The sequence below is a fragment of the Astyanax mexicanus genome, chromosome 5 (assembly GCF_023375975.1).
Source record: "Astyanax mexicanus isolate ESR-SI-001 chromosome 5, AstMex3_surface, whole genome shotgun sequence".
In the NCBI taxonomy this organism is placed as follows: Eukaryota; Metazoa; Chordata; class Actinopteri; order Characiformes; family Acestrorhamphidae; genus Astyanax; species Astyanax mexicanus.
In genome coordinates this window covers 42,487,741-42,498,041 of record NC_064412.1, presented here as the reverse complement: position 1 = coordinate 42,498,041, position 10,301 = coordinate 42,487,741, and the positions used below count along the sequence as shown (strand labels likewise).

The following is a 10,301-nucleotide window of genomic DNA, read 5'->3' as shown; positions in this document are numbered from 1 at the left end:
TCCTGATTAAACTGTGTCATTTTTACGTAAAAAAAATATTAACAGTAAACACGTTTATACCTTATTGTTATTATTATTATTTTTTATATAAAAAAAAAGAAAGACAATACATGCTGCACCCATTTATTATATAAATATATAGATTAGATGTGTGAAAAGCACAGAATGGAGAGAAAAAAACTGTAAATACATAAAAACTGTTCATAACATTTCATAAGTCTTTTTTTTTGGTGGGAGCTTTGATAATATGTAAGGGAATTGTGAGTGAATTAGGTAATATAGTAGTGTATACAGTATTTAATAATTTGTTTTTAGTATTACTATCTATTATTGTATTATCTAAATATAAATAAAATATGATGTCAGCTGCACGTGTGGTTGCAGACGGAACGTGCGCGGTGGGCGGGGCCGGACCTGGTGATGTCACGCGTCAGGGCGGGGCGAGTCTATGCAGTGGCGCAAGAAGCAGCAGAAGCAGAAAGTGAGGTGCTGCTGGAATATCTGCCCTCAGAGCAGCGGGCAGACCTGGATTACTACTGCGCCTTCAGAAATGGACTGAAATTAAAGCTACAGGAAGGTAAGTACGCGTTTATTAAAACGTATGTAAGATGTTAAGACGGTCCGCAGGTGTTATATAATCGTATAGTTCATTATTAGCTTTGTGGAAGAGGTGGAAGTTGGCTTCTTGCGAGATCTCGTGAGTCCACCTTAAATAGTGCAGCAGTTCCATTCTGGCGCCTGGGGCGCCAGAATGGAACTGCTGCACTATTTAAGGTGGACCGGTGAATTCGCCAACTTCAGGTTCCTGGGCTGTTGTTTACTTTTACTGCTGCAAACATATAAATATACCCAGTGCCTTAATGAACATATGAGGTGTGTGTGCTGCTGTATGAGGTATGTTTTGTATGTATTTTGTCATTTTAGGTGAGGTTTTAATGCCAATTAGCTAGCCTAGTTAGTTAGCTTGTTAGCTGCCAACCAAGCTAAATAACTATAAAACAAATTAACTAACCTAGGTTAATTTGATTTAAGACTTAAAGTAGATAAAATACTGATAAAAATTACGTCAGAAAGGCCGTAAAGGCTTTAAACATGTAGTTTTTGCATTCTTTATTTAAGTTACTTTTTACCTAGTTGTTAAGGCTAACTATTTTTAGTTTCTTTTTATACATTTTTGAGTAGAACATTTGATGAACAGATAAGGCTCAAACTGAATTTCCTGTCTTCCCACAACCTGTTAGTTCTGTCAGTAAATCTTGTCAGATTAAGATATAGAGGTCAAATTTTAACGCACCCATAGTTTGATTGTTAGAGTTAAAACTTGAGATATGTAAGACATTTTACTATATTTTAATTAAAAAAGGTTCTATGCTGGATACAAGATGAGATACAGTTGGACACAGATGTTGTCTATGGCCTAGATAGCAGCTGGGCCTGTAGATCCTGAACACTTATGGGTTGCCAAAGCAGCTGTTTTGTAGGGTGGTGTGGTGCAGTGGATAACACTACCGTCTGCCAGTGAGCTTTATTTTATTAGCTGTTTTATTTATTTATTTATATATTTATTTATTTATTTATTTATTTTAAACAGGGTTCACCAAGCTCGCTACTGATTTCTTTAAAGCTTGTTTTGAAGAAAATGTTCATAAACCATTGACACTACACATTAAACTATGATAATAGCTACTGGTTAGCGTATTAAAAAAAAAAGAATACCAATGCTGCCAACTTGCAAAAGCTGATCCTCAGCTCTCTGTTTTGAGTGTTCCTCTGAAAAATCTCTGTTTGAAGGGATATATCCACTAACATTTAACCTACAATCCTAACAAGAATCGGGATACCCTATCTCTAGGTGTGCCCATGCTAAACAGAAGGGTTGGGCCAATGGGTGGAATGAGATTGTGTTCTTGGCAGTTTTCCTATGGCTTTTTATACTATTCACGTAGATATCAGTCTCAGAATTATGTTGTGTTGATCAAAATAAGGAAATATACAGTGGCATACCAAGGTTTGGGGATCCTAGTTTAAATTATTAACTAACAAAAAAACATTTGGGCAAACTGAATGGTTAGTACCTAGTAGCAACACAGTATTTCAGTTTATTTTTGTAGTGAACCAAGAGTCTCTCAATTCTTGTTTGAGGGATTTCATTCATTCTTCTTTGCAAAAGTCTACCTAGTTCTGTGACACTCCTGGGCCATCTTGAATGCACTGTCATTTCAATCATGTTCAGATTTGAGGGCTAAGGTTAAACTTCCAGCTTGTGCCTTTTGAAGTAGCCTACTATAAAGAATTTGCTAGAATTTCATTTAATCTATTTACCCCTTCACCGTGGACTCTCACCTGTGCCACTGGCTGAAACACAACTCCAAAGCATAATTGATCCACCCCTATTCTTAATGATTTGTGAGTTATTCTTTTCTTATTCTTTTACTTGCTTCTAAAGTGCATCATGTATGTTTAGATGTTCTTTTTGCGATCTTCTGACACTGTAGTTTGTGGTGAGACCACAAGAGAGGTTTCTTCTGATGACTCTTCCATGAAGACCATGTTTATGCAGTTTTTGCTGAAGAGTAGAATAATGTTTCACAACTCCCGGTTCTGATAAACCTTCTGGAAGGTCATTTGCAGTCAGGTGAGGTTCTGATTGGCATTTCTAGCAGTTCTACAGGCAGTTCACTGAAAAAATGTCTGCAATGTAGTAATTTCATTTTTTCACAAAAAATAAGTGTAAAATCAAAATAAAACACTGATATTTCCTAAAATGTTAAGTGTATGTCATCTTTAACTTTATGCCTTTGGGAAGTCGCATTTAACTGTTTACAATAACAGCCATTATGGGTCAGCCAATGGGTGCCCAAACTCTTGGATGCCACTATATTGTGATCTTAGTGTTACATACATATCATCAAGCTCAAGTGGTAGCAGACAGCAGGTCAGATTGGCCACAGTTTGAGGCTAAAGCTGGTCTGAGAGTTGTTCATGATGGTTCAGAGGCAGGCAGGCTGTTGCATAATATGTTTGAGAAATGTTGTGTGTTTGTGGGGGATTTGAGCAAGTTATTCTCAGCTGGAAGAAAAACACCAGGCTTCCTGTGTGCAAGTATCTCTCATGCACACAGCAGATCCCTCACATCAGGCTAAAACTGCTAATTATCTGTTTAGCCTAATCCGTTTAAATGGATATTATAGGGATGATTGCCTCTTATTCAGTGTACATTGTCTTCACATTTGGCATTATCTTGCCTAATGAATAGCTTAATTTAAACGGTAATGGCAATCAGTCTTTTATCTTTAAATATCATATCATACTTATTACACCTGTATGTAATAACTCTAAAGTACTGCCAGTTGCCAGTACTTCTTCAATACGTTGAAGTGATTCCCTATATCTTGTAATCCTCTGAATATCTGGTTTCTGGTTCCCTGGTATTCATCTCCTCCTCAGTCTGATATTTCTGAAGATATTAACTCACACAATCTCTCAGTACTGGACCTTAGCCTCATTAATAACTAAACAGGCAGTCAAACTCTTACTGACAGTTCTCCACTAACCCAAGCTACTAAAACAGGTAAAAAAATAAATAAAACAACTACTACGCAGGTTAAATACTATAGACAGTATTAAACTGGATGCATAATTAAACTAAAGAATTATGGTAAACAATATCAATATATAAAATCAATATTTAACATATATTAATATATGTTGCAATTAGAAGTAATTCAGTATATAATTTGATATAATTTTAAAGTCATTTTCTTTATTTCACTCTGGACCCAAGAGCCACAGTGACCTGGCAAAACATTTTTTTTTTCTTCTTCAATATTTTTCAATATTTTTTTTTTCTATTGTCCCACCCATTTAGCTGCTACTTAGCAGTATATCCCCCATCACTGTTGATGCAACAACATAAGGAGGGTGAAGACTAGCACATGCCTCTTCCCGACATGTGAAGCAAGCCACCACCTCTTTTTGAACTGCTGCTGATCACAGCACACTCGGAGGAAAGCGCAGCGACTCGGTTCGAATATATCAGCTCATAGACACCTTGTGCCTATCGACATCACCCTTTGGAGTGATAAGGGTAAAGAGGGCCACCTACCTGCCAGAGCGAGCAAGGCCAATTGTGCTCTCTCAGGGCTCTGGCATAGCATGTCTAACTATAATTTTTTTATTATTTTTTAGCAAACTGATTTACAGCAAACTAACAAAAAGGCAGAACGTGCAAAACACTAATGAATTCTGTAGCCTAGCAGTGTAAGTGTGTGATGACTGACACCGCAGGAGCTGGCTTTTTTAGTGTTTAGATCCGTATTGTAACTGTATTGTATCACCCGAAAGTCTGAACTATATTATAAAATAAATTCTGGTCACACCGCCAAGCACTAGTTACGAGTAAAGGGGACTATGTGTTTAACTACAATAAGCCCGCTTACTGGACAAGCATAGATTGAGAACATGTTTGCCTGCATCTCTAAGCGAACTGTGCCGTGTCCTCAGTCCTCAGGAATTGGCACAGTGCCAAGTCTGTTTCTAGATCAGCCTTCATATGTTTTTAGATACAGTGGAATAACTCTTTTTACTTATCACAAATGCGACTTAAGCTTCATCACGGACCATAATGAAAGCAAAGCCATAGACTGATCATTAAAATTATGTTTTTGGAGATCAGGACATCTTTTACTCAGAAACCTACTCAAAATAAAACGATATGCTTGGACTGTACACCAAATCGTTCTTTATTATTATCACAATATGAGCTTTTTTGATAAACACATGGAAGGAGCTGTGATAACGCTTTGATTAAAAGCATAGTGTGGCAGAACTGGATAATGTGGTAGAGCGCAGTAGATGGTAGGATGAGGGAGCGTGAGGTAGAATTAGGTAAAGTGGTAGAGATAGGTAGGGTGTGGTAAAGTTCACGTCAAGGTTCACATCAGTATCAGGTTATCAAACAGGGTAATTGGACATAAAGATGAGATAAGTGCCAGCTAAGTGCAAGTTGATGGAGAGCCAATATTAACTGTTTGAAATTGTGAATACGCAAGTATTTCAAGACAGTAAAATGTATCAGAGCTGGGGCAGAACACTCTTATCACATAATCTCAGTGTCTCTCTGCTCTCCTAACTATCATGGTGGCTGAGTGCTTGCCTGTAGTTACACAACCTTGTTGTTGATTATTGATGAGCGTGAGTAAACTAGAGAATGGTTAGTCCACGTGCGGGACGGCGTGCAGTCAGCCCATCTATCCTGAACGAGGCTCGGTGTGTGCCGGCAAATGTGACTGTGGAAAGCATCCCAGCTCGAGTCGGTGGTGGGGAAATGGTGTTGCATAATGCTGGTGCTGATGTTGAGAGTTTTCTGTGAATTGGCTTAAGTAATCGGCTCTGCACTCTTGTAGTAGCCTGGAATAGATCTGGGAATCAGGAGCTAAAGATGGTCTTTAGACTGTTATTATTTTGGCCAGCTAACTCGTCCTGCAGTTTTTCAAGATGCTGACACCATTCCAAGCTCAGGTTTTTTGGGCTATTTGTGTTACGCTAGTAACACTCAGCCAACCACATCGAGTACCACAGCAACCCCTAACAAGAGCTAGGACCACCTTAGCAAACATCCATCCCAAACAAACAGAAAAAACACCAAGGCACTCACCTAGGAACACCTTAGCAAGATTTTTAAAATATTTTTATACACTTTGTTTTTACACTATATGAAATATATTTTTATATACTATAATGTTTGTGGACACCCATTTTAATGCATTCAGCTCCATTAAGTTGCACTTGTTGCTGCTAACACATATGTGCAAATGCACACACAGAAGTACTGCTAGTAGAATATGACTGTAAAGGTGTGGAGTAGGGGTATAAATTAGAGATCCAGTCCAATATGGGTGTCATGTCTGATATTACTGTAATTAACATATTAGATATTGAATGGACTGGAGTGATTTACTTACCAATACAGATTCCCTTCCATAAACTTTGTAAAAAGAACATTGTTTGTTTGGAGATATTTTAGTATGATAACTTTCAATTAAGCACCTTAATTGAACTGCTTAATTTACTATATATTAATATATTATACTTAATTAACAGCCAGAGATTTTGCAGTCTTTTGGAGCAATTTTTGCACAAGAGAATACATTTACATTCTGTGTATTTGTTTATATGTTTTATCTTCTATTGGAATGTATTGTGTTGTTAGTTTCAGCCTCATGATGTAAGCCCAGTACCAACAATAATAGTGATATACTAAGTATTTTAAAAAAGCAAAGCAATAAAGTACTTGTATCAGGAAATGCTCTTGTATAGGGATGTGTGTTGGCATCAGAACCTGCGTATTGCAATTGGATTCGACCAGTGTAAAAGGTTGATCGGTCCCTCACCAGTATAAAAGCAATGGAACTGTGTTCTCTGGAATGAGGGTGCTTTTTGATGAAAAGGGAGTCTGGGGATGAGGTGGGCTGGTGAACATCCACTGTCCTACCCTTCTGTCGCTGCTTTTGCCCAAAAGCAAGCAAATCCATACATTAATACTCCAAAATCAAATTAAAAGCCTCTTCTGCGCAGTAGATACTGTTATTCAATCTAAAGCAGGATAAACTCTTTTTATTAAACCTAATTTCAGAATAAACTATGAATGAGCAGGTGTCCAATTGCTTCATATGGTGTAAATGGAGATATTGCCTATTTTTATAATTGAATGAACTGTGTGATGATTCAGACATACCACACATTTTACAGTGCTAAGCACATACTTTATATAGTTTTTTTTTAATATTGATGTGAAATGAAGATCTTGAATTAGTTTAAAGTTTTAATAAGTAATTTTTTTTTCACCAGCACTTGGCTGACTCTTCTTCACTCTACCTAACTCTACCTCGCTCTACTACTCAGTTTGGACATTTCACCATCAGTCCAGTTGTTTCCTTATATCACAGAGCACAGCCGATTGTAATGATTCAGGGGCAGTGGACTTTATTGATCAGCTGCTCATCATCGCTGCACAGAGCTACTCAGAGCTCTAAAACAGCAGAGCAGGTTATTATACAGCAAAACTGCACTGTCCCTAATGCACCGGGGAATGTTTTGGGACAGTATTGGTTTTAGAAAATGGCTAAGCTTCATTTACTGTTAGCCTCAGTAAACCAGTCTAGGGTCTGGCGGTATTCACTTTTTAAATACCTTCATACCGTGTCAAAACATTATGGAGGGCAGGGATTTGCGTAAGTTTACGTGGCTACAATACAATCAGTTATTTTTAAACTGAAAAATAATTCAACACAACATTCAGATTTTTAACACTGCACACACAGAAACTACTTATAAACACATAGATAATATTAATAGACTGGATAAACAGAGGGCACAAATGGCGTGTTTTTCTGCTGTGTTGAGTTCTGAAGCTCACTTGCTAAGCTAACCTCCAGTTCTGAGTATCAGACAGCTCAGTACAGATGTTTTTGACTAGCTAACCTGTGTACTAGTGATACACACTTGTTGATGAGAGAGTGACGTCTTCGTTAGTAAGCTAGATAGCAAGAAGAAGTTGGCTAGCAAGCTAACCATTAACAGGCTAATCGTGCCTGTTCGCTAATCACTGATGAAGATGGGAACCCAACCAACACCACAAACCCAGTTTACAAACAGTGTTACAAATCTCTGCAGAGCATTTGAGAAGTGGAGAGTAATTAATTAATATACACTCTGTTATTTAGTTAATATACACTCTGTAGCTTTACTTAGATTTACTAGCGACTGCTAATTCCACTGTTTAAGCATCACAAATAAGATAGACAACCGTCTTGCCGTGTGAACTTGAGATGTTTTTTGTATGTTTCCATAGCTGTTGATTTAATAAAAAAGAGCAATAAATGTTTAAATTAACATAACATTACTAAATGTTCTTCTCACTATTTATGTTCCTTCCTTGCCACCCCTTAAAGTTCATATAGTCAGGCTACCATTATATCTGTGCTACACAGACACAGATAAATACATCTGCCTGTATAGTAACTTCAACTTCATGTTCAGACAATTTTATTGTTGTGTTTTTTTTTTCTTCTTCTTCTAAGTATCGTTTTGGTATTGGGAATCCTGATACTACAGTTGGTATCGGTATCGAAGACACAATTCTGATATCGTGACAACCCTAATTCCCATCATACTACCCAATCCAGTCAGTCATGTGGAGATCTATTAAGCTTTTCAGTATTTACTTTGTGTGCATTAGTAATAATACACTAATGCATCATAGTGTTCATGTGTATTGCAAATAACAACCAGCATATAAAAATGATCCTCTGTTAAACAGCCTGAGGGTTGAATGAATGAATGCTAAGTGAAGATAAATATAAATAAAAATGCTTTTATTTTGTCTTCTACCACAGTGAAATATGAGTCTGTTACATTGCCAGTGTCTGTCTGGGAGCCATGAGTAAATGCCCTTTGCTGTTGACCTTCACCATCAAAGCATCCTCGTCACTGTTAATATCTGTCACAGACTGGCTCCTCTGCCTTTATGGTAGGGATGGGCGATATGGTAAAATCATTTCTTCTATTGAAGACTAAGCTTTAAATAATGGGTATTTAAATGTATATAAATCGAATAGAATCTGTGTTGGATTTTTTTAAATAATCACAACAATGTTCATTAATACATCATGATTAAAAATTTATAAATGCAGTATGCAAGGTGTGAACAAGGCCATAGGCTGTATATTGTGTAAGTGTGGACTGGACATACAGCAGTTCAAAAGGTAAGCCATAATACCTCATGCACTCTCTGGGGGCATAAGTAGTATTCCTTTTTTGTGCATTTTCTGTTAATACTGAGAGCTCTGCCCACACTAATTACCAGTGAGTAATATGGACAGATCCATATGCTCTGGCTCTAATTTCCCCATACTGTACAGGCCTTAATAAGATGGCAGCTTCCATTTTGGCCACATTTTTCCTCAAAACATCATAGAAATTAATGGGGATGTATGGTCCACTTAGAAGACCTCTTTCACAGCTTGTGCTCTTATTCCTTTCAAAGGTAGCAGTTCTATTGGACGGAGACACGTGATTAGTGACCCACAGAAAACACTTCATCTTCATTCCTCTAGTCCAGTGGTGACATGTGCTTTGTATTGCACTAGGTGATAAAAGGCATTGAAATCCATTCCATGTAGCTCTCTACACCTTTGTTCCTGAGCTTATCTATCTTGAAGTTTGGAGGTATGTAGTGATTGACTCAGCAGAAAATTGAAGACATCTGAGCACTAGGCACATTAGCCTCTGCTTACCAAGCTCTATCTGCTGACTAGGGGTGCAAATCTCTCAGTGAAGCTTTTTAACTGTACCGCGGAGCTTTTAAACTGTACCGCGGAGCTTTTAAACTGTACCGAGGAGCTTTTAAACTGTACCGCGGAGCTTTTAAACTGTACCGCGGAGCTTTTTAAACTGTACCGCGGAGCTTTTTAAACTGTACCGCGGAGCTTTTTAACTGTACCGCGGAGCTTTTAAACTTTACCGCGGAGCTTTTAAACTACCGCAGAGCTTTTTATACTGTACCGCGGAGCTTTTAAACTTTACCGCGGAGCTTTTAAACTTTACCGCGGAGCTTTTAAACTGTACCACAGATAGGCCTGAACGATTAATTGCATTTGCGATAATCTCGCGATATTTTAAAACGCGATTCTCTAACCGCACTGTCTGCGATTTGACTGGTCACGTGACTTGGGAGCGAGCCAAGCCGAGGACGAGCGGAGCATACCCAAGCAGAAGGCAGGGAGGTGGAGAAGTGAAGTCAACACCGCACAGGGCGTTTTCACACCAGCACTATTTGGTCCGGTTAAAATGAACTCTGGTCCGTTTGTAACTTTAGTGCGGTTCGATTGAGCAGGTGTAAAAACAGTAATCGCACTCGGGTGCGAATCAAAAGAACCGGACCGAGACCACCTCCTCTAGGTACCAAACGAACTCTGGAGCGGTTCGCTTGTGGTGAGAACGTGATCCGGTCTCGATCGGATCCACCTATTAAATATAAGCCATTTATTTGAGCTAAACTGCTGATAAAGCAAGCATTAGGGGTGGGAATCGTTTACTATCTCACGATTCGATTCGATTCGATTCCGATTTTGGGGGCCACGATTCGATTCAAAATCGATTTTTGATTCAAAACGATTTGAATTATAAAAATTTCTGCTTCTGGCTTATGAATCTTATTGAAAAAAACCCCTCCATAATATACACTGGTCCTGGAGCAAGTAATGTGTTACAAAAACAATAAAATGTGCAGGAATGTGGGT

At 38.1% G+C, this 10,301-nt stretch overlaps 1 protein-coding gene across 10 annotated transcripts in view; it reads left to right on the top strand.

Annotated features, from left to right (window-relative positions):
* The first annotated feature begins 446 nt into the window (after positions 1 to 446).
* Positions 447 to 10,301, top strand: part of inpp4ab (inositol polyphosphate-4-phosphatase type I Ab) — a 67,653-nt gene continuing 57,798 nt past the window's right edge. For all 10 annotated transcript variants that reach the window (XM_022675504.2, XM_022675500.2, XM_049479183.1 and 7 more), the window contains exon 1: positions 447 to 577. The gene's annotated coding sequence lies outside the window, so the exon portion shown is untranslated. The remainder of the gene's footprint in view (positions 578 to 10,301) is intronic.